This window comes from Penaeus monodon, chromosome 33, assembly GCF_015228065.2.
Source record: "Penaeus monodon isolate SGIC_2016 chromosome 33, NSTDA_Pmon_1, whole genome shotgun sequence".
NCBI lineage: Eukaryota > Metazoa > Arthropoda > Malacostraca > Decapoda > Penaeidae > Penaeus > Penaeus monodon.
In genome coordinates this window covers 24,758,669-24,759,331 of record NC_051418.1, presented here as the reverse complement: position 1 = coordinate 24,759,331, position 663 = coordinate 24,758,669, and positions in this window count along the sequence as shown.

Genomic DNA, 663 nt, shown 5'->3' with positions numbered 1-663 from the left:
TATAATGAATTACTTACTGACAAAACAACGATATTGTATAGAAACATCAATGTAAGTTATCGCATCCCCAGGATAACTAAGTATTTCTTTGTGGCTGTAAAAGAATGAAACTAAATTATTCTGGGTTATTCTCAACTGACATGAAATTTCGTTAGTTTACCCTGAACGACAACAACTAAGCTGCGTTTTCTGTAATGAATACTTTAACATTTCTGCCTAAACACAGTTCAAAGGCCACTTGGTTAAAACAGACAGATAGAGCCATAGACTAGGGGATGTAGCTCAAGTGGTAGAGCGCTCGCTTAGCATGTGAGAGGTACGGGGATCGATACCCCGCATCTCCAAACCATTTTTTTTTCTTTTCCCCACGAATAAAGTTTTACTTTTTCTTGGTCAATTTTCTCTGCATTACTTGATTCATTTCCTACCAATATGCAAAGACGATAGCGTTTTTGGTAAAGGGAGTAGCACTAACATGCCGACCATGATTCCCAAACTGGTTATCCTGGTCAAGGTCAGTGTCAGAAAACTGCATCTTCGCCTTACAAATAGAACTATACAAACATGTTTCTTTCTTTCTTTTTACCACGGAGAAAACTTTTACAAGTTTCTTTCCATGCGGAAAAAGTAATTTTTATATAAGATATTTTTACACACACACAC